Raw genomic sequence first — 25000 nt, 5'->3', positions numbered from 1 at the left:
CACACAAGGAAAAGTTAAGGGTAATGTTACCAAGGACCATGAAACGAACTGGACTAAGAAACAAATCGTCCAAGGTTAAGTTAAGGGAACTAAAACTATTCCTTTTGCAGAATCCTCTTTGCAGGAGCGAAGGCTCCGTGCTGAGCCGAGAGATAAGTTCTCAAGATATCCAAAAGAATCGGAGAACAGAGATACAAAAATTCTTTTCCCCACGGATGGTTCCTGTCTCCAAAGACAATGGACTCAAGCTTAGGAGGGAATGACTTCACACCGACAGTGGTATTTACTTTTTTCTTGTCACAAATATGATACCGGAAAGGAGGAGTTAAATTGCCCGCTAGTTATAAATGGCAAAAATTGCCCGCTAGTTATAAATGGCAAAAATTGCCCGCTAGTTATAAATGGCAAAAATTGCCCGCTAGTTATAAATGGCAAAAATTGCCCGCTAGTTATAAATGGCAAAAACTGCCCGTTAGTTATAAATGGCAAAATAAAACACATCCAAAAGAAATGGCTCTGGATGATTCATGTCCGTCCAGTCGATCCGTTCTCATGAACCGCTGTAGAAGTATAGGCAGTACAGCAGAGCCATCACCAGCAGGCAACCTAACTGTAGTCTTCTGTTATCTGTTTACATATGCCTAAGTAGGTGTACACATATGTTCAAAATGTTCTTCACCGACTTCCATCCAGTTCTGTTCTCGCCGTCTTGAAACCGAAGTTTTCCCGCATCTTCTTCCGTTGCCTCTGCTGGTGTCGCCAGCTTAAGACGTTGTACCAAACCTTCTTTTAAACATCTGGTTTATGTCTGATGTCATTAACGCAAGGAGTACTGAAGCTCATACTAGTCCCTCGTGTCACGGCAGAACACTAACGGGAAAACATCACCTTCCTCAGACATCGTTCTGTTGGCCGGCTGTCTGCTCCTCCTCATTCAACCGTCAAAAACTCCTCGATCCGTCTTCCCACTCCTTACGATGCGTTTCTCTGCTTTACCTACTCGAATACGAAAAAATCACTTCATGTTGTATCAAAGCCTGAAGGAATGTATGTTTTCATTCTTTGCGTGAGAGTTTCACACGTTGGTCTTCTGCCGTGAGAACAGGAAGCGAGTTTGTCTACACTTCCTGGTAAGAATCCACGCAGGTCTTCGTCGGTGTAGATACTGCGAATACTTTTAATATCCGTCTTTAAATCCCCTTTTTCAACAACTCTACTACAAGTGACGTCAGACCTAACGGTCACTAGTGTTTCGGCGTCAAGTATGAATACGCCTTCGTGGGCTGGTGATGAATAATGTAATCCATCTTAATTACTCAGGCTAAACAGCTCTCATCAAGGTCTGCAGAGCTACATCGCCGGGCTGTTGATGCCAACTTTGTCTTCGTGAAGGAAACCAGCTGGGTTTCCATCTGACACGTCTGAGTTTCTGGGATCAACAAAGAGCTGGAACCTAATGGTTATCTGGCGCCTTACGACCATATACATAGCATCATATATTTTGGATCTTTTTCAAAAGATATATGAGAACTTATGTATACAAAATCATAGATTTGGCTTCAGTTAAAAAGCTTACTAGTCAATTTACATCTACATTACCGATTAAAATTTCGCCAATACAGTTTCACCTTCCATTGTCATTTTGCAATTTATCACACGTTGAAAACTTCTATGTCTTTTCGTCATTGCGTCGGTAGATGTTGCCGGGCAATACTGCAGGTGTCACATACTGGAGCAGGTCTCCTCTCCATTATGGGTCAACAACACACTATGACCAATCCTACGTCCACAAACAATTGTCTCAAAATGGCCGTTCCTCTTGAAGGAGGAACTTCAAATCATTTCTTTATCCGTGGTAGTTTTGGAGTTCCAAGTCCCAACTAGTCCACTATTCACATCCAGAATACAATCAAATTTGAGGTATACCTCTCGTGTATATATATGGTCATTTGTACTGATTCATATTGGTAGATATAGCTGCTATAGCCTCAGCATCAGCTATTTCACTACAGCTGTTACCACAACAAGTCCAGGACACCGGCGAAGTTCTACAGCCTTTTCCTCTGACTGTATTCTTAACATTTATCTCTGGACATTTAGGACTATGGATGTACGAGGGCACAGCGCGATCCTTGAGTGCATCCTGGGAACCACAGCAGACTGTAAAAATTTCTTTTTAGGAGACTAATCAGTTGATTTAGGGGCTGCAATAACAACTTATAACTCTGCAATGAGTATGGAGAATGTCCCTTGGTGGTTTGGCTATTTGAAACTCTTCTTCAACAACCACAGCAAAATCCTGCACCTTCTTCGCATTTTGAACCATCAGTATCTTGATTCTGTTCACATGAACAGCATCACGCTTTTTGTTATTACGGAAGAGATCATTCTTATTGCATGTCTTCATCTTGTCCCTGTGAAGTCTGATCTCAGGGACCTTTCAGGGAAGGAATCCAAGCAAAACAACCCCACTCCTTGAAACACTGAAGTCTAAAATCACTCTCATCCTGGTTGCGGCAGTCGGCCCACAGTCAATCCAGCTGTTCATCCAACCCCTGGGGGTAGGTCGATAAAATGGGTACATGGCTCAGGCTAACATAACAAGTAAAAGATCTGAGAGCTCTAAATGTTGGCCTCAGTAATCTCAGCATTAAAATCATTCTTAAGTAAGGTCAAAATGGTGTATCTTTTGAGGCTGAAAAGACACTTTAGGCTAAGTTCTCAGCTTCCTAAATTAACAGGGAGCTCGCTAGGATCTTCGGCTAAGTTCTCAGCTTCTTAGATTCACACAGGGAGCTCGCTAGGATCCTCAAACACGCGCTCTTAACAATTCTTGAGGATCTGACTCTCTCGGGCATACTCAGGTAACGGGAGATTACCTGACAGCGTCAAACACTTCCAAGAGGTTGTCGGCGGCAGACGAATACACCTGGCGACCGCAGTCCGGTTTCGCAACTACCTAATGAATCATAGACACCCAGCATGGCATTCCTTTCTACTTCCCACGAAGAGTGAGACGCTAACTCCAGAATGCCTAGAGGGTTAAGTCACTTTCCTTGGAAGTTATTCTTTTTACTATGAGTGAACCACGTTAATCTACCATCAAAAATCATGCCTTTTAAGATTCATCCTCTCCTTTTCATATGGAACGAGAATGCCTTTCGGTAAATATTATCTTTAAGCTGATACTGAGAAATGTTCAGCTATATTCTTTGTTCAAAAGACTATATTCTTTGTTCAAAAGACTATATTCTTTGTTCAAAAGACTATATTCTTTGTTCAAAAGACTATATTCTTTGTTCAAAAGACTATGTTCTTTGTTCAAAAGAAATTCATGCAAAGAGATATCTGCCCAAATAGTCTGAGAATCTAAATCTGGGGTTCTTAGACTATCTGTGTCCACATTTTGTGGCATAAAATCCTCCCAATATCTACATCAGTCATGTAAATGCGTTGTTGGTTTGAGCTTATATATATATATATATATATATATATATATATATATATATATACACACACACACACATACAGAGAGAGAGAGAGAGAGAGAGAGAGAGAGAGAGAGAGAGAGAGAGAGAGAGAGAGAGAGAGAGAGAGAGAGAGAGAGAGAGCGCAACAGTAATGGCACTTCAGTGTAAGTGCACCCAGGACTTTGGTACAAAATTCACGCGGCTGTAAATTATTCAGGATCGTCCCTAAAACACTGGTGTGTCCCCCTGGGCGAGAAGGATGGTCCACACACACACACACACACACACACATACACACACACACACACACACACACACACACACACACACACACACACACCTGAAGTAAACTAAGACACTATCAGTCACGTGGCGTTCTGAGGGACACGTCAGCAAGCCGTATGTTGAAAAGAAACTCATACTTACGCAAACGTCGGCGTACGTGAACGCGAGACCTCATTACGCGGTGGTCAGATCACCAATACGCGCAACCTGTTGGCCTCAGAGTGGCGTCAACATACCAAGATGATAACGAATCGTCCTCGAACGTCTCGATACACTGCGTTCAAGGCAACGCCAAAGTCAGCCACTCCCTTGTACGGCAATGGTTAAGGAGGCTCTTGTCGTATGCCAGCAGAATCAACATCCTTCGCTGTACAGTAGCGGGTGCTCTCTCTCTCTCTCTCTCTCTCTCTCTCTCTCTCTCTCTCTCTCTCTCTCTCTCTCTCTCTCTCTCTCTCTCTCTCTCCCCATAGTGGCATGTTCAGGTCAACCATGAAAGCCCGAGGCACGGACGAAGGACTGGCCAGTGACCCACGGTGACGACCAAGGTACACTGATGCCTCACCTGTACACAAATAATTTCTGATCTGAATATTTGATAATACACGTCTTCATTACTCAACCCTATTCTTACACCTTTGGAAAAGTTCATATATATATATATATATATATATATATATATATATATATATATATATATATATATATATAGCTGCTGTCTCTTCTGTAAAACACTAACTACTACAACGAAAACGTTTGTACGGACGCTTCTAAAGAAATACAAATGTACATAAAACGACAGTACGAGTGTTCGTGAGTCCTACCTCCTCACCATCACCAGCAGAAGATCTACCACCATAAGGCTTGACGTCGAGGCGTCTTTCAGGGGACGACAGAGCAACGCACTCAATTGATGTACAAGAATTTTTTCCCACCGAGCAACGAGGATTCCATGTGTTATACCGAAAACGGAGAATGTAATGATAAGTGTGGAGAAAATGAAATGATAATTTTGACGGTCAACAGTGATTCCCGTATTATCATATAACTAATATTTATCATTCAGAGTGTGTGTATATATATATATATATATATATATATATATATATATATATATATATATATATATATATATATATATATATATATATGAAAAATTTCATCAAAAAGGCTAGTTTTTACGAAAGATCATTTTTAGGTCTTTAATGTATCAACATTCGATCAAAACTTTAGGTAAGTCATAACCTTTATCCTACACACACACACACACACACACACACACATATATATATATATATATATATATATATATATATATATAGGTATGAGAATATAAAGGCGACCTGGAAGAGACCAACTTACTTAATAACAGTTCTCCTTCAAGCCCCAATTACACATGATCAAGAGAAAATTCAGCGACGCAGACTTAAGGGATAAAGGGGAATCACACACTGCCCTCTGTCTCACATGATCATCATCTTTCTCTTTAAGATACTCCCTCTGTCTACACTCACACACACACACACACACACAAAGCAAATGACAATCTTCTTTAAGGTCCTGCTTCCTACACCGTAATACATTCAACAATGGCACATGACATTCCTCTGGTCTTTTCTTATCTTGTTTCCTTTCTATTTTTTCAAATGAAGTTTTTATCTCCGGGGAAAGAAAAAGAGAGAAAATGAGTTCAAGGAGAACACTCTATGATATGATAATCCTCTCTCTCTTTTTAGGACTCATTCTCTGTCTGACTCTCTCTCTCTCTCTCTCTCTCTCTCTCTCTCTCTCTCTCTCTCTCTCTCTCCACACACACACACACACATACACACACATAGAGCAAATGATATAATCTCCCTTAAAGTTCTGTTTCCACTGTAATGAACCCAACAATGGCTCGACGCAGTTCCTCTGAATCTTCGGGTGAGAATTTTGCCAGAGAGAAAAGTCACACAAACAACACTTTGAGTGACACTTTTGAACTGCTGACGCGGGTGATGTACGCACGTCCAGCGATATCTCCTCACAGCACGGACGATACCAAGGACCTAGTGCACGCTGTAGAGATGAAAGATAAAAAAAAAAAAAAAAAAAATCTACTTCCCGTCGGTGATCGCAAAACTCCCGACGAAGACCTTCACGTCTTATTCTCAGTGAGATACGATTCTCACAATGCGACCCCACGTGAGAGCAAAACTCCCGAAGAGGACCTTTACGTCTTAAAATAATACGATTCTCACAGTGAACGTAACGTAAAGACAAAGGAGACATCCATACCTCTGACTGCTGAAACTTGTATACTTTTAAGACATCATCATTCGACACATAAATGCACGTTACTGACCCAATATTCTCAACATCTACGTTGCTTGATAATAACGGATCTCATGTAAGCTGCAGTCTTCATATCAACTCCTTCTATCTCTTTCAGTACCCAATATATATATATATATATATATATATATATATATATATATATATATATATATATATATATATATATATATATATATCTTTCTTTTCTTTCAAACTATTCGCCATTTCCCGCATTAGCGAGGTAGCGTTAAGAACAGAGGACTGGGCCTTTGAGGGAATACCCTCACCTGGCCCAATTCTCTGTTCCTTCTTTTGGAAAATTAAAAACACACACACACACACACACACACACACACACACACACACACACACACATATATATATATATATATATATATATATATATATATATATATATATATATATATATATATATATATATAAACTACTACTTTTATCCATTATCTTATATAAACTGTGACCTTTTTAAACAATACACGCCACACCGAAATATATACAACACGATGCACGTCACCATCATACGGATAAGACCTCAAACTCAATCTTTCACCCGGAAATCTGAACCGTTGCTCAAAAAAAAAAAAAAAAGACAGTTTTTCCAAAAAGAATAAAAAATATATGAGAGAAAAAGAGGAGAGCACACACAGGTGATGCTTTTATCGCTGCCTTGTGCCCTGTCTCCAGCGGTCTTCCATACTCCCTAAATAATGGAGAAGAAAATTGGCGGGAGTCCAGCCTCTCCCTTCATAAAACAGAGAGAGACGAGAGAAGAGTAGAGAGAAGAGAGATAGAGAGAGAGAGAGTAGTTTTACTCCTGGCGTCCATGAAATGATATTTTCCTTTCCATTAATTACGACGCCCATGCGGCTAAAACCGTCGAAAAACGTTACGGGTTTAATAGATTTTCTTCTTTTTCTTTCGCAAATTTTGAATAACAACCAAAAAAAGTCTTAATACAGTCGTGGTGGCATCTTGAGGGAATGCAAGGCGTGGAGACTGAAACCTGGGGACTTATATTCAGCATGGGGGGGACTTCCTGATAAACAGGGGGGACTACTAACCAGCAGGGGAGGACTGCTGACCAGCAGGTTAGACTTCTAAACAGCAGAGGAGTTTATGATCAGCAGAAGGGACTCCTGATCAGCAGAGGAGCTTATGATCAGCAGAAGGGACTGCTGATCAGCAAAGGGGACTCATAATCAGCAAATGGGACTCATGATCAGCAAAGGGGACTGCTAATCAGCAGAGGGGACTGCTGATCAGCAGAGGGGACTGCTGATCAGCAGAGAGAGACTTGCAGTCAGCAGAGGGGACTCCTAGTCAACAGAGAAGTCAATACCAAACCGAATTACACACACACACATAACTTTAGACATTCAATATTTTGTCGTTTTCTTTCTCATCAGAAGCCATTACTCATATTTCCAAACTGATTTTACTGTCTGTCGAGATTCAAATTTGAATGTCTCGACAAAAGAAAATAAAAGAAAAATCCCACCACCATCCTCCCCCCTCTAATTTTTCGACGAGCCTCAGAACCGTTAGCCGGACAAAGAGATGTGGATTGCTAGAATTTTTCCGAACTACTGGGCCATGGGTGGATTCACTGTAGTCGCCTGGGAGGGGGATCCGGTACACACACACACACACACACACACACACACAAATGAGCGGCTCGCTCATACGAACCATCTCTACCGGAAGGCTATGGGAATATCCATCCACCCGTCCTTGTAGCCATGCTGTTGGAAAATCGGTTCAAAAAACCACCCCCCAGTTCCTCGAAAATCCAAAACGGCTCCTGTTACCCACCGTGGTTAGAAAACCCGATCCGGGGAAATTGGGCACGACTGTGACCATCAAATATTCCCATGTCATGGCTGACAACAATGAGGAAGATCCTCCTGCGTCTGATTTTGAATGGTGGAAACATAATTGCTCTGATGTATAAGTATTCGCTGAAAGAATAGGAGGCGCGTCCTAATTAGCCTCCAGGACGTAGAAATTAAAATTGCGAGGGACGACAGAAAAAGACTAAGTATTTTTCAACTGCTACAGATCATCTTTCGTGAGACTATAATCCATAATGATGTGGTACCATTAACGGTATTTATGGTACCAGTATCAATTCTGTGGTACCATTAACGGTATTTATGGTACCAGTTTCAATTCTGTGACGCCACGAGGTGCATCTGTGGTACCAATATCGAGTCTATGGCACCATTAACTGTATTTATGGTACCAACGTCAGTGCTGTGCTATCATTAACTGTATCATTGGTACCAATGTCGATTCTGTGGTACCGTCAAAAGTATTTTTCGTACCGATGTCGATTCTGTGGCACCATTTACTGTTTTTATGATACCAAAGTCAATTCTGTGGTACCATTAGCCGTATTATTGGTACCAATGTCGATTCTGTGGCACCATTTACTGTATCCCTGGTACAAATTACGATTCTGTGGCACCAATAACTGTATGTATGGCACCAAAGTCGATTCTGTGGCACCATCTACAGAGCCAGTGTTCAAGCCATCGTCAGGTATGACCCAACTATCAGACAGTGACGCTCTACGTTGTGTGACCTGGTCGCCGGAAGGACGGATGTTACGCGAGGTCAGGTCACCAGGGTGTGTGGCTTCAAAGGTCTCTGTGGGACGCACGTGAAGAAGAAGAGACACGTAACCAAGGGCGATGCAGAAACCATCAGAAAGGAGAAGACCAACATCATTTCTTCGTCTGAAAACCATTTCTGAGGAACAGTCTGCTCTGTCGCTCTGTCGTAGGATACCATTACGGTCCTGCAGCGGAAGACCTCCTCACGGACCACCGGCTCTTCCGTTACCTGGCCTTCCTATACACACAATGCACATGTCACCTCGCCTGGAATCTTCCCCTGTGGAGAGGTGCGTCGCGTCACAAATGGCACACAAACCCTAGCCACCTGACCCAGACATCACTAACAATGACACCGACGCCATTGTCACCATGAGCTGTTTTGTGACAGACGTATCAAGATGTCACATCTGTAGACCATCTGGGGGAAGGAGGGGGGGTGTACAGGAGGTCAGGCGCGGCCATCTTGTCGACGTCCAGGGGGATGGGTCACGACATGGCCGCCCGCAGTGCCACACGGAGGAGGAGGAGGAGGGAGGCAGCGGCGGCGGCGGCACTCAGGGGAGGAGGCATACATACACACACACCCACACAGCCCTGAATCCACTCACTATCCAAGGCACCGTCAGGCGCTTATCGAGCCTCGGAATCAACGCCGATTAATCACAAGAAGAACGCTGTCTCTTTCTCCTCACTGATCAATCATTATAACACACACACATGGACGCCTCCACTTCGATCATTCTTTCAGATAGAAGTGAAACAATACATCCAGCTTCTCTCTGTACAAAAAGACATCCTGGAAATGTACACAGTCTTCTTCCTGAACAATTTTCAGTTGCTAAACTACCCCACGTAACGTCATGATGCAAAGAGTTGACTCTTCAATGCAAAGCCAACAATAACGTAAATTTCACATACTTCCCTAAGGCTGATCCAATCGTCTATATGTATGTATATATATATATATATATATATATATATATATATATATATATATATATATATATATATATATATATATATATATATAACCAGAAAATACAACCAGGAGGTAAAGAGTTACACACTCTATCTGTGCAAAGAGAGACGAAGATATCACACAGGCCAAACCTCAGGTTTCTACACACACACACACCATCTGTGACATGTTGTGTGGCGAGATGAGAGGGGTCTGACTTAGCCACAGAGGAGACGACACACACACTCACACACAAACCCCTAGCTATCATGATGATGTATATGCTTAAACCAAGGGCACGACTCTGCAACAGTGTTAAGTAAATACTACTGCAGATTCCTCTTTCTCTTAGATGGTCGCTGGTGTACGCGAACATCTGTCCTGAAAGAACATGACAAAGAGCTGACACATACACCACCGGTGTTATCCATCAATACACAAAAGAATTCAAACAGCAACAGGCCATCGGGGAAGGGGAGGAGGTAGGTGTCCTTCCGAGGCAGTTTGCTGTCGTGGAAGACATCACAAACTCACAGAGTGGTGTGGCAAAAATCAAGAGGGCATATTTCGAATGACAGTTTCCTATCCAAACACTTGGTTGTTCAGTGACTTTACGAGATATGTTGTGGGCTATATATCTCATCAACTTGTTTATAACACTGACTTGAAATGAATGGCAAAATGAGAGCGTCGAAGAACTCCATCGAGAAATCTGACCAAAAAAAAAAACCCTGGTGACTGTAAGTAAATTCCTCAATGCCATCTTGATAGTCTGATAACGTCTACGGTCGTCACTGAGGTCAAAGCTGAGGTTGAACTCAAGTTTGAGAGGATACTCGACGGTATAACGGGTCAAAGTTGAGGTTGAACTCAAGTTTGAGAGGATACTCGACGGTATAACGGGTCAAAGCTGAGGTTGAACTCAAGTTTGAGAGGATACTCGACGGTTATAACGGGTCAAAGCTGAGGTTGAAACTCAAGTTTGAGAGGATACTCGACGGTATAACGGGTCAAAGCTGAGGTTGAACTCAAGTTTGAGAGGATACTCGACGGTATATACGGGTCAAAGCTGAGGTTGAAACTCAAGTTTTGATGAGGATACTCGACGGTATAACGGGTCAAAGCTGAGGTTGAACTCAAGTTTGAGAGGATACTCGACGGTATAACGGGTCAAAGCTGAGGTTGAACTCAAGTTTGAGAGGATACTCGACGGTATAACGGGTCAAAGCTGAGGTTGAACTCAAGTTTGAGAGGATACTCGACGGTATAACGGGTCAAAGCTGAGGTAGAACTCAAGTTTGAGAGGATACTCGACGGTAAAACGGGTCAAAGCTGAGGTTGAACTCAAGTTTGAGAGGATTACTCGACGGTTATACGGGGTCAAAGCTGAGGTTGAACTCAAGTTTGAGAGGATACTCGACGGTATAACGGGTCAAAGCTGAGGTTGAACTCAAGTTTGAGAGGATACTCGACGGTATAACGGGTCAAAGCTGAGGTTGAACTCAAGTTTGAGAGGATACTCAACGGTATAACGGGTCAAAGCTGAGGTTGAACTCAAGTTGAGAGGATACTCGACGGTAAAACGGGTCAAAGCTGAGGTTGAACTCAAGTTTGAGAGGATACTCGACGGTATAACGGGTCAAAGCTGAGGTTGAACTCAAGGTTGAGAGGATACTCGACGGTATAACGGGTCAAGTTGAGGTTGAACTCAAGTTTGAGAGGATACTCGACGGTATAACGGGTCAAAGCTGAGGTTGAACTCAAGTTTGAGAGGATACTCGACGGTATAACGGGTCAAAGCTGAGGTTGAACTCAAGTTTGAGAGGATACTCGACGGTATAACGGGTCAAAGCTGAGGTTGAACTCAAGTTTTGAGAGGATACTCGACGGTATAAACGGGTCAAAGCTGAGGTTGAACTCAAGTTTGAGAGGATACTCCGACGGTATAACGGGTCAAAGCTGAGGTTGAAACTCAAGTTTTGAGAGGATACTCGACGGTACTTTTTATATATCGGGTGTCAAAGCTGAGGTTGAACTCAGTGTTGAGAGGATACTCGACGGTATAACGGGTCAAAGCTGAGGTTGAACTCAAGTTTGAGAGGATACTCGACGGTATAACGGGTCAAAGTTGAGGTTGAACTCAAGTTTGAGAGGATACTCAACGGTATAACGGGTCAAAGCTGAGGTTGAACTCAAGTTTAACAGGATTCCAAACGGTATAACGGGTCAAAGCTGAAGGTAAACTCAAGTTCAAGAGTATAATAAAAGATATAACGGGTCAAAGCTGAAGGTAAACTCAAGTTCAAGAGTACAATAAAAGATACAACGGGTCAAAGCTGAAGGTAAACTCAAGTTTAAGAATACATCAAACGGTATAACTTACGCAAGATTCTTGGCATGAACTACGCCAGCAATACATCCACAACAACACATAAGAACAACTGGATCAGTGGCCCTCGAGTGTCAGTGTCAGATGAGCTAATTTGTTGACGCAATTATCCATCAATCACGGGTGACAACATCATGACAAGCTGCTATTATGACTACCCACACGGTAACGACTGGCATCAGGTCCTCTGTGGCCTGTTTGGCCCTGATCTGTATCATACGCCAGCAAACAGCCCGTGGTTAATCAAAACAAAATATAAGACAAAATCTCGATCCTTTAAAAATAAATCATGATGAAGCTTTTGTGATTTTTTTCTTTTCTTTTTTTTTTTTTCAGTTACTATAAGGTCACTTATATTTCCTGAGTGTGATATTTCTTCCCTTGGGGAATCTCTGCTAGTCTCATTCAACTTGGCTTCGTCACGAATGCCGATCGAACTCGGCCGATTCACTGACACGTACCTCAGGATCGGCTTCGCGTCACTGACGCCATCTTCAGTAGGAGAAAAAAAAAAGAGTAGTATTTTTCTTCATCAAACTACATCTACGATGAAAGTGTAAAGGAAGTGAACAGAACATATCCTGGTCACGTCACATGGGAATCTATGATCATTATTCTGGCTCCTCAATTTTCAAGACTAGTTTTTCGTCTGCATCTTACAGCCGGTAACCATCAAATTTGTAATTCGATAAGACAGTCCTGTAATCAGCTAAAAATGATTATTGATCCTCCCAATACGTAACCCTGGTTGTGTGTGTGTGTGTGTGTGTGTGTGTGTGTGTGTGTGTGTGTGTGTATTCGTTAACATAAAGGATAGTTTGGTCAAAGATAAAATTCTCTTTGACGAGAGAGTTAACGATTATTATATCTGTCCATCTACGAGAACCCGGCGCAACGCTCGAAGCAGTTAAGTACAAAGCTAGTTACTCGTGAGCCAAAGGCACCTTATCATCATCTCTCATTACTCACATAATCATTCATAAATAACCTCAATAAAAGTTACCTGCATGGATCTTACTGATTACCCAACGGCAAACTGACAATGTATTCAATTATCTGCAATACACATTACCTGTAAACTGACACAGGAGAATGATAGAAAAAAGAAGAAGTCTAAATTCAAGTGATTTCAATCTTTGTAATTATGACGATTCCTTATCCTTGCATTCAAAGGTCAGCACTTCCAGACTAAAGGTCAAGTAGGGTCATCTGCCGCCAGGAATTAAAAGTGGCTGGAGGGGTGGTTATCTCTATGTGTTATTCCCTTTTGTTCTTGTCATTTGCATCTTAAAGGTGTATCTTGACACACAAGACACGAGAGAGAGGTCGAACCTCTCTCTCTCTCTCTCTCTCCTTCAAGACGAGAGATATAGAAGAGATACTTTACTTTCTGTATTAACCATGTAAGAAAAAAGAAGCGAGAGAGGTTACATCATTTCATATACAAATAGAGACATATTACTTCTAGTCTGATATATTGGGGTTGGCTTATATTTCATCCTATATGATCTAGTGATTTAGCTGGATAACCAAACCAATGAAACGAGTGACTGTTCCCAATAATTCGGGCAAGCCGTCTTCACTTTCACCTAATCTTTACACCCTATTAAAAATGCACAGCTAGTGCACATTACGTTGTTTACCTCAACTGTCCAATTCCAATCTAAGCGCCATGTGATAAAAACACATTTAAGTTTCGCTTGATATACACATTTAAGCTCCATGTGACATACACATTTAAGTTCCATGCGATATACACATTTAAGCTCCGTGTGACATACACATTTAAGTTCCGTGTGACATACACATTTAAGCTACATGTGGCATACACATTTAAGTTTCGTGTGACATACACATTTAAGCTCCATGTGACATACACATTTAAGTTCCGTGTGACATATACACATCTCCGATGACGCTCGGGAAATATGTTACGCTCACAACGACAAAATCTTAGGAAAGCGTTGTCAACATGAACGAATCCACTGAAGGCTACAGTTTACTATTTACAAATACAGCGAACCTCAACAGCAGAAACTCCATAGGGGGAAGACAATCGAAATCTTCCACTCAAAATGAGAAAAAAAACAAAAGAAATCCGTGGAACTGCCATTAAGATGTTACTCAATTCTCTAAGCCCTACATAAACACTAACACAGTGGTTGAGCCATACGCAGCGATGTCTTCGGTTTAAAAACACGAACTGGAAAGATTCGCCACAACCCGACTAGTCCCTTCCACGCTGGTCTGTGAACATTCTGGTGCTCACATGAAACCAAAGGTCTTCAACGGAATATTATGTTTACACTTGAGACGAAGGAAAGAATCAACCATCACATATTACAACCAAGTGGCAAACAAAAATTTTATCATTTACTCACACTTCGAGAACGGAATACTATACACCTTTACGACTATCTGAGAATATCTGAATATCTACGACCATCTGAGAATATCTGAATATTCCAACGACAGCATTAATGTCACGAGGCAGTGGGTCACTTCGCAGCGGACCTTCCAGCTAATCGAGCATTTAAACTGTTGAGATTTGAAAGAGATTAATGCAGAAGGCTCTCCCGGTGCGAAATAGTTTCTTTTCTTTTCTTTTCAGAGAGAGAGAGAGAGAGAGAGAGAGAGAGAGAGAGAGAGAGAGAGAGAGAGAGAGAGAGAGAGAGAGTGAGAGAGAGAGAGAGAGAGAGGATCTCCAGCAGTCTAAACTTTTCCCAAGGATTAGTAAAACGTTGTCAGGTCAAAAATTATTTTCTGGTCATGGTCTCATTTGGCGAGAACAAAGTGTGACTACATATCAATCCCTGTGACCTGAAAATTTACTGTAAGAAGGCCAAAACTGCACAGCAAAATTATGAAATCTACCACTATATATATATATATATATATATATATATATATATATATATATATATAATGAACTTTATAGAATCAATATGCATCTTCTGGCGATACCTAATACGGTAACATGAATTCATACACGTAGTTGCAGCTGTCAGAGCCACGCGTGTTACAGAATAACCAAGAGTAACACACAGCACCAAATCAATGTGACACCATAACACATTCAAACTCTCGCTCATGAAGAACTCCGCTACTTCCAGGGGAGAAACAAAAATATATACCCACCTAGGTCAAAATAAAACGGGGTATCACTTCCAATTCAAAGTACACGACAGACCTTCTGACGACGTAGCCTTATTTTCCTGGCTAGTGTTGTCTGCGAACTGTGATATATTACAGTCCCGACCCACTTACAGTGCCGCAAATACACACACGAGAAGGAGCAATGGTCCCAGCGCTGATCCTTGCGGCACAACGCTCCCTATATCGAACCGATTCCAAGACTGATCTCCGGTTTGAGCCATCAAGCGGCGTGCCGCAGGGGTACGTCTTGAGACCAGTTCTCTTTCTCGTTCAAGTTAAAAACGCTCATAACGGGGCTGCGATGTACGATATCAAAATTCTCAAGAGAATGCTCATATGAAACATAAATTTATTCTATAAAATATACGTCTACAGCTTCGTGGCAACAAAAAAAAAATATATATTGTTTCAATAGCGATGACTGCAAAGTTTTACATAAACGGCAGCAAAATCGAAAGTCAGGATACAGTGCGAATACAGCTTCAACGACAAAACAGGTAAATGAGGAAAATACAATAGGTTTAATCATCTTCAGTAATCTAAAATTAGACAATCAATGCGGAGAAGAAATAATTCGTAAGGTAAACAAAATCCTTAGCTTCACAGATGAGGCATTCGAATCTTATATGACACTTTTCTTCATTATTTGCAAATGACTGATGCGTCCTTACTTTGAATACTGTGTTCAATTTTGGTCATCCTGCTGGGGTGAAAAAAAAAAAAATACACAGACTGAACAAGGAACAACGGTGAATTCCCAAAATGATTCTCAGACAGTAACAAATCCGATATAAGCCGGCTAGACGATTTCCAATTCATTCAGCTCAAACGAAAGAACGTTTAGAGGACGATCTAACACAAGCATTTCAAAATTACCAAAAGGCTTTGACGATCTCGACTTTGAGCAGCTAATGCCAACAGTAAATATGTTTTGATTTCTCTCGTAGTAACGGATACGAACTCGCGGGGCAAACGTTTCGCTTCAAAAGAGGCGGCAGAGTACTTTGTCTTCGACAGGACTGTCTAACACGAGAGAACGACTTACCCAGAAAGTGTCGTTGAACGAGACACCATAAGAACGTTTGTGGCTGGACCTCGAGGAATAGCGTTGCACTCCAAGTCTAAACCTGACATCATCTGTGCCTCCGTTGCTTCAAATTAATTTTACATGTATTTCTCTATACGTCACCTGATTCCTTTTCTGTTCTTCCTACGCTGCCAATGTCACAAACACCCACTCGCCTATACTGGTCTTGGGGAAAAGAATGAAATCCAACTATCTACATGAAAACGCGAACCGACCGAGTGAAGATCAGTTAATTCAATATTGTTAAGAGCTTGTGTTCTTTATATTCGCTAAAGAACTCTTATCGCTAATCCTAGATTCCCCAGTTCAAATAACCCCCCCAAGAGACAAGTCTTGTCGAGCCGTTACGAACACTTCATGATTTCCAGGATAACGGCGTTTACGAAGTCAAGATCCGGGATGATCTCTCGGTGGCCCTGGGCGCCGTGATGAAAGCCAGCAATACTGCGGATCACATTACTTGACCTCATAACCCACTACTGTCTTAACCTCAGTCCCTCTGGTTCCCTTCCACACCCACTGCTCCTCTTCCCTCCTTCCTCTCCTCCCTCGAGTTCCCTTCTCCTTCGCCTCGAATATTCGTCGTCTCAGAGATTCCCAGCACCTTCCCTTGCGGTAGCCGTTTGCGGCGGGACCCTCCACCGCAGCCACACCAAGGCAAGGCAGGTCAACCAGTGCCCCACACCCCCCTTTCGGATTTATCAACCAGAGGCGAATAAAATATCCGACATCGCTGTTCGGGTAAAAACTCTTTTATGGATTTTTAGGGAAACGTTACGAACCAACAGGTGAATCGAGATCACCGACCCCCCATCCCCTATTTTTTTTTTTTCTTTTTTAGAAAAAGACTATTTCATAAAGGTTCCAAATCAACATGTGTGTTACTGCCTAGTTTAATTAAGTTTCCAGTGACTTACACCAAATACAACGGCGGTGCATATGGAATGACCCTAAAGCGCCCTCTACCCATTCTCCTGCATTTGCCCCTTATAAACCCCAGAGAGATTCAACGTTGGGGGGAGGAAACATACCCCTGCCTCCAACATTTCCACGGGGGGTGTGTGTGTGAGTGTGTGAGTAAGTGTGAGGGAGAGCGAAGAGAGAGTGTGTGTATTTACGTACTCTATTACACCTGGACAAAAAAAAGATGTGGTCTTTTCTACATTAGAATGAAAGTCTTTCATTCAAAAATCGATACTAGATTTCTGGTTGGATGGAACCACGCTCGGTCAATGCCTCATGTAAGACAAACCTGTGCCTTTGGAGAGAAATGGGTAACATAATACACAGGTTCAAAGACTCTTGCACACATCTAAAGGATTACAATCTACGGGAATACGATACGTTCCTTTGAAATCTGCAAGTACTGGCGATGGGTAAATCTTATGCACTTCCACAACCGGACAAAGACTGTTTTGCGTTCCATATTTCTCCAGATCTGCTCACTCAAATCTACCAACGATTCGCAAGTTAATCGCACATACAGACGACGGGTTTTTAGTTAAACTGTACGACTGAGTTTTGAGGTGGAGACGCTGAAAGAGCCTTTGATCCTTTGTCAATTGAATAACGACGTCATATGTCGTAAACTGATGAATATTATTCAACCAGATTTAAACCTATATAAACCAGATTTAAACCTATCTATCAATATATCTATCTATATATATATATATATATATATATATATATATATATATATATATATATATATATATATAACAGAAAAAATATAAAACAATTAACATATGTTCAGCCGAAAACGTTTCTCAAGATAACCTAACCTCATCTTGCTGTAGATCACTCCAACCTTAACTCAAGGAACATGTCAAAATCCAGTTCAACATCGCAAGAACAACTAAAAGATCAAAAACAACTTATATATGCAGAACAAGCTGAGGTCGACTGGAACGGGCGAAGATAAATGTGGATGCTATATTGACGCAAAATAGTAACGAATAAGTAAATAAATTAAAGGTAAACGACAACTGAAATCACAAATTATATTAGACTACAGGAGCTTCAAAATATTAGAATTATTATGCAACCTAAAGGATATTTCACATTTTTGTAAGGCTATTAATGTAGCAAACATATTGGATAATTCCTTTAATCAAATGTCCACTAGACCCATCTTATTGGACTCCAGCAGCCCCAAGGTTGCGCTAAATACAGTAGCAGGGAAAGGATGGACTCCTCTGGAGTGAAAGTTCGAAGAAGCGACTGCAGTCCCCTTTATACGGTGACGATGATACAACTTCGATTGAACGTGACTATTCACTCGCGGCGCACTCACGCGCAGGAGTCCGGTAAACGCTAGCAAGAGAGTTACGTATCACAACCTGAATATATTTCAGATGACTTCAGGAAACTCTGCACCATCTCGGGCGATCCATCTCTGAAAGTTCAAGGCTCTTCATCTGACGCCGCTGAGACACGATTGGCATAGCTGAGCGCTGTTTGTGCCTCACACACACACACACACACACACACACACACACACACACACACACCGTGAAAATCTTGTTCGCCTCTTTCGATCTTCTTCACCGTACGTAGCGAATGTCAAGGGGGATGACATCATACGTGTTCGTTTATTAAGAAATCCACGAAAACTCGTGTGACGTCACGGAAGATATATATATCCTAAATATGTGTAATGATACGTATTCATGGCTTTGGTTGGTAATGATCAAAAACGATGATTACATTTGTAATTGCCACCACAACGAGGCAACATACGGTCAACAACACTAAAGAGATGGTATTGATGATCCTCTCATGCCAAGGTTAATGACCTCCCTCGAATCTTACGTCCGGAATTGACAATAATGTGACTTATAATCATTAACTGATCCTGGTACCACCTGACTATATATAGATCAATCCAATCAAGCAATCTAAGGACGCAGGCCTACCACAGCAGCGCCGGTATGTCTGGCTCCACAACGTCGGTGTAATCCACAAGTAATATACACAGCAGGACTTTAAAACCTACTTAAGACCCAGCTGTGTCGAGAGAGAGAGAGAGAGAGAGAGAGAGAGAGAGAGAGAGAGAGAGAGAGAGAGAGAGAGAGAGAGAGAGAGACTCCTCCTCCTCCTCCCTCCTCCTCCAAGGAGGAGGTGGTGGAAATTAAACAAACGGAGACCAAACTGTGGGATGTAAGGTGGAGGGTGGCGGACCCTCTCACCCCTGTGTCATAGTACAGAATGATCAGCTTTAAGATTAAGTTAATTCCAGAGAGTCTACGAGAGAACCTCTCAGGTGTCTTACCAAGACATTACCATGAGAAACGCGACTTTAAAGTCAAATGATACGACGAAAATCCAAAGGGCAAACTTGATAACTGGGGTGGGTCAAGTGTACGGAACTTATCACACAGTGAGGATTGGGTCTATATCTATCATGGCAATGAGTTAAATTCTACGTATACACACTAAAGATGGAATGATATTCGTGATTCGTACACTGGAGTGATCTTCGTTATACGTGTACGAATCTTTTCCTGAGAATGTGTATGTGTGTGTGGTAAGATTGTACACACACACGTGGGGACAGAAGGAACACAAAGTGTTTAGATTCCTTGTAGATACACATTGCGTGTTCGAGTTCTTTATCACTCGAATATTCACATCCAATTTGCAACTCGCGTGTTGCCCGCGATTCACGCGTTGTATTACATCGTGCAAATCGCGTGCGCTGTTTCCGCTCCCGACAGAAAACAGCGCTTACATGTAACGAGAGACCCAATTGCACCTGGAAAAAGCTGCTACTCATCATTCCGCGCTAGACGTACAGTTAGCATTAGAGTTTCTCCTCAGACTCACAAAGGGTCGAGAATCGCTGTGACATGGGGGCCAAACGCCTCACGAATATCGGTGTGTTCGTCCAACATCTTCCATTCGTGGTTAAAATTGCGTTATCTCCACGTCATTCAGACTCCCATTCCATGAATTAGTAGTTCCCCCCCAAAAAATTTCCGTTCCGTCTAAAAACCTGTGTTTTTAATGACTTCGATAAGTCATGCCAGGCTTCTTTTCGAGGGAGGGGACATGAGAACTAGAAAAGTGTCAACATCATAGATCGAACTAAAGGAGAGCGAGAGGTGTCACCTGTTTGTGGTGGACATGCAGTCGACATTTCACAGCGGGTGTCAAACATTTTTTTCACCTGAAGTGTGGTATTAAGTTACAGGCAGAGGACTACAGAGCTATGAACCACCCGCGAACGTCAGAAAATGAAAAAGCACAAAGGAGAAGACACGATTAAAATGTTCCTCAGTCGATCTGGCATGGTCAATCTCGAGCAATTTTCTGAAACAGAGGAACAGATCGGGTGCACAAAACGAAGAACAAGAAATCAAGAAAGTCAGAGAAATAAAAAAAAAATGAGAAAAAAAATTGCTTATGCACCGACAGAATGGTAGACGAGTGGGGCACACTGATGGAAGCAACGGTGAGTGCTGAAAATATGTCAAAAACTCAAGAAGCTAAGATAGAAGACAAGGCTAAAATGCTGTCCAGCAGGTGTAAAACTCTCTCTTCACACACACACACACACACACATATATATATATATATATATATATATATATATATATATATATATATATATATATATACATTTTTTTTCTTTAATCTATATATATCAATGGTGTTACCGGACTCCGCCTGCTTGAGGTTACACCGCGAGTGATAAGAAGCCACCTCTGACGAGACTGTATCACTATGAGTCCAATCTATTCTTTAAGAACTTCTCACTCTGAGGGAGTCCACGACTTCCTCCCTCTGGAGGAGCACCACAGCCCTGGGTCTGCAGGAGCCTTCAGGAAGGTCCTGAGGAACGCCAGGACTCCATCACAGAGACACACACACCAGTCCTGGGATAATCATATATAAATATAATACACATCGCAGAAAGACTTTGGAGCAAGATAGTGCCCTAGAAAGGTGGGTGAAGAGCACGTCCGTTGCTCCGGCAATTGGATAGTGTCATAGACCAGCCGTAGCCAGCAGTGGCTGGTTCTCCGATCTGTCTCAGGTACACATCGTCTGCAAGGGCTCAGTAAAGTAAGTGGGAACGAGGCATCGCTTGAGTATTAGAGAAAAAATCCCCAGACGCTGCAAAATGTCATATGGTTCTTGTTTTCCATCAAGTATTTTTATGATATCAATGCTCTTCTACAGAAAACAACTCAAAACTCCATGGATTTTTTTTTTTTCTCTCCTCCGCTGTAGATATGTTTAATAGGTTGTAATCCCATAAACTTTCAGTGCTGGGGCTTTGGACTGTAGAAACACAAAGAGATATTCGTGATTACGTTTAGTGTTTCTGCCAGTTTGAATTTCATATAGGGAAAAGTACGCGAGCTTTGTGTTGCTTGCAAAAAAAAAAGAATCTTGCATTTGGTTTTCAGCAACGTGTTGATTACTGTCCAGAAAACAAGAGGAGAAAACTGACAGGAAAAATATCTGGGAAGAGCCAAAAAAAAAAAAAAGGACAGGCGACAGAACACGTTCTTCAAAACCTACACTTGGCCTCCTCGCACTAATTACGGTCCATAATGAGACATCAATAACTTACACTTCAGGACAATTCTAAACAATACAATATCAAATACAGCGAAAAATACAGCCCCAGCACCCAGGCTGCACCCCAAACAGTCGTTATCTCCGTGAACGGAGTTTCCTGTGCCTTGCATGGATGAGATCCACTTCGCTTCCCACACTGGGCACCGGGTTCCGCCGTTACGAGCCTCATCAACTAACCATTTCACGCCGGATCCTGCGAGTGTTTTAATCTGTTCACAGCCGAGGTAAATCAATGGCTCGAAAATAAAACGTCGATGGATTTGTGTGCGTGTGTGTGCGCGCGCGCGGCCATTTTCTACTATAGCATCGCGAGGCTGGCTGTCATAGCAGAAATAAAGCCATGACTATTAACAACACTATTCCACTACTACTATCAAGACTACGACCACTTAACCTCCCACTTTTCCTTGATGTCTAGTGAGCTCTACCACAGCGACCACTTAACCTCTTAATTTGCCTTGATGTCTAATGAGCTCGTTTTACCCTCTCTCTATCTCAACCTACGGAGGATATGTACGGAGTGTTCGTCCACGCTGTCTCTATCCCTACCTACGGAGGATATGCATGGCAGTGTTCGTCCACGGTGTTCACACCGGTACAGACCCTTGGGCAAATCCAAAGAAGTGAAAAGCATATACACTACTGGTATGACAGTACGCTCACCGGGCAGACGGGCTATGAGAAAAATGTGACAATACTCCATAGGACATTTCTCAAAACTTAAGAATAAAAAAAAAAACCGGATCTGGAATAGTTTTCAAAGTTTATAAAAGAAGAAAAAGAATGATCATGATACTCTGAAGCTATAAGACTCTCATATACGTGTTTGCTGTGTCATATGGCATTATACCTGAAGGTCTTTGTCCCAGTAGAACTTTTCTTTGTCGGGGTTTTTGAGGATTCTGTGCAAGTGCCAAAGTTTTTTCTTTTTTTTTCAAACCCAAGTACCGAAGGCTTAATGGAAAACTCTCGGCTCTTAGCAGTGGCGTCAGAACTAGAGAAATTTCTTTTGAATTTTTCTTAATTTTTGTATCAACTGATGGGTCTCAACCCGCGTGGTTCCGCTCAAGTTTAATTTCTCAAATCTACAGTTGTGTTTCTGTGTGTGTGTGTGTGTGTGTGTGTGTGTGTGTGTGTGTGTGTGTGTGTGTCTTGGGGAACATGAGTGGTATAGGGGTGGTGAGGGCTTCCTCCCGAGTGCCATCACGCAGGCAACCATTACCCCTGACACTGGACGCCAACACCAATATCAGCGAGGTCCCCCTGACAGCACCTCCTCCCTCAGGCGGGTCGCAGAAATCCTGCCTCTTAACACGTCCGGCGAATCAGCCGACGACGCCACAAGAGGAAGGAATAACCTCACGACACCACCGGCTTGGCTCATGAATGAGGAGGCTTGGGCGGTGGTGAGGAGGCTCATTAGGAAACGTCACCACCACCTCCTGGTTGTGTCTACACCTTGACGGCTACACAAACCATCAGATAACCGACCGCATCCTAACTCTGAGATCCCGCCGGAGATCAGCAAATTGTAGTAAAATGATCTTGTGAACTACCTTCTCGAGAAGGCAGTCAAAGCCTCTGAAGAAGAAGAAGAAGAAGAAGAAGAAGAAGAAGAAGAAGAGAAGAAGAAGAAGAAGAAGAAGAAGAAGAAGAAGAGGAAGAAGAAGAAGAAGAAGAAGAAGAAGAAGAAGGAGAGAGAGAGAGAGAGAGAGAGAGAGAGAGAGAGAGAGAGAGAGAGAGAGAGAGAGAGAGAGAGAGAGAAGAAAGCCCACTGCTTCACTATCAACCAGATGTATTGTAATCATAAGAGCGTGTACTTCACTAATAACTAGGATACACTGTAATTACAAGGGCGTTTTGCTTTGAGACCGGCCAGATACAAGAGTAATGAACTGTACCGCACACACACATATATAAGTAAACGACATCTTGCTTCTCTAAGACACTTAAGAAAACTCATGAACTACTTACGATTAACTCACGACACTAATTTAAGTAACTCCTGCTACCTTAAACTACATCTCCCTGAGGGAGTCTTTCAGTTCTATGTTAAAAAAACCACTGAATAACAGCGAGATGTCGGCGTGCACCGCGGAATACTAAAAAAAAAAATCATATTAATGTTAAATTGAATTTAATGTGATACCCACTCGGAGGTACGTAACTCATGAACAATTGATCTGCAACGACAATTCTGGAGGATTGAGGTACAATGCATCTACTCGCTATTCTTAAGAGATTGAAGAAAAACTCATCTACACGCTATTCTTAAGAGATTGAAGAAAAACTCATCTACACGCTATTCTTAAGAGATTGAAGAAAAACTCATCTACTCGCTATTCTTAAAGAGATTGAGGAAAAACTCATCAACTCGCTATTCTTAAGAGATTGAAGAAAAACTCATCTACTCGCTATTCTTAAGAGATTCAAGAAAAACTCATCTACTCGCTATTCTTAAGAGATTCAAGAAAAACTCATCTACTCGCTATTCTTAAGAGATTCAAGAAAAACTCATCTACTCGCTATTCTTAAGAGATTGAAGAAAAACTCATCTACTCGCTATTCTTAAGAGAATGAAGAAAAACTCATCTACTCGCTATTCTTAAGAGATTCAAGAAAAACTCATCTACTCGCTATTCTTAAGAGATTGAAGAAAAACTCATCTACTCGCTATTCTTAAGAGAATGAAGAAAAACTCATCTACTCGCTATTCTTAAAGAGATTGAGGAAAAACTCATCTACTCGCTATTCTTAAAGCGACTGAGGAAAAAGCTCGTCCACTCGCTACCACTACCATAAACACGAAACAGATGATCACATCTGTGTCTAAAATGAAACAAAAGGGGACAGCGCAGACTCAGCGCTGGGACTCGTGACTGCAAATATGGCAAATGAAGTAAACGCTACGTTTCTCGCGACTTTTAAAGAAAAAAAAAAGAAACTTATCCAAACACTATGCTGTTCAAACCTATATAGTCTTGATAGTGTGTGAAGATGATGAACACAGACTGGAGAGTTCACAAAACGACTGTGGAAACCATGAGGCCAAATCGTTTGCGAAATGTTTCTGGACTTTAGAAAAAAGAAAAAAAAAATAACTAACTAACG

Source organism: Panulirus ornatus, chromosome 36 (assembly GCF_036320965.1).
Source record: "Panulirus ornatus isolate Po-2019 chromosome 36, ASM3632096v1, whole genome shotgun sequence".
Classification (NCBI taxonomy): domain Eukaryota; kingdom Metazoa; phylum Arthropoda; class Malacostraca; order Decapoda; family Palinuridae; genus Panulirus; species Panulirus ornatus.
Note: the sequence above shows the minus strand (reverse complement) of the source record.